This window comes from Capsicum annuum, unplaced genomic scaffold, assembly GCF_002878395.1.
Source record: "Capsicum annuum cultivar UCD-10X-F1 unplaced genomic scaffold, UCD10Xv1.1 ctg44642, whole genome shotgun sequence".
NCBI classification, from domain to species: Eukaryota; Viridiplantae; Streptophyta; class Magnoliopsida; order Solanales; family Solanaceae; genus Capsicum; species Capsicum annuum.
The window spans coordinates 737-1,101 of record NW_025852188.1 but is presented as its reverse complement, the minus strand read 5'-3'; the positions used below and the strand labels follow the sequence as shown (position 1 = coordinate 1,101).

At 48.2% G+C, this 365-nt stretch overlaps 1 non-coding gene across 1 annotated transcript; it reads left to right on the top strand.

The window, feature by feature from the left end:
- Nucleotides 1-211: 211 nt before the first annotated feature.
- LOC124892182 lies at nt 212-330 on the top strand. The gene has a single exon (XR_007050116.1). It is a non-coding gene; the product is annotated as a 5S ribosomal RNA (ribosomal RNA).
- Nucleotides 331-365: the final 35 nt, after the last annotated feature.

Here is a 365-nt window from a genome sequence, read left to right as displayed (position 1 = left end):
GGGTGACCCCCTGGGAAGTCCTCGTGTTGCATCCCTTCTTTTTTTTTTCCTTTAAAATTCGGTTTAATTTTGCCGGATCGATCGACGAATCTTTTTGTTTTTCCTCTTGGCGGAAACAAGAAAGGGGGCGAGGCGTGGAGGCCCGCGTGCGGGGTGTGACGGGCGGCGCAGGAGAAAGAGGCATAATAGAATTTGGAATGCTGGGATTGAATGATGCGATCATACCATCACTAACGCACCGGTTCCCATCAGTACTCCGTAGTTAAGCGTGCTTGGGCGAGAGTAGTACTAGAATGGGTGACCCCCTGGAAAGTCCTCGTGTTGCATCCCTTCCTTTTTTTTTCCTTTAAAATTCAGTTTAATTT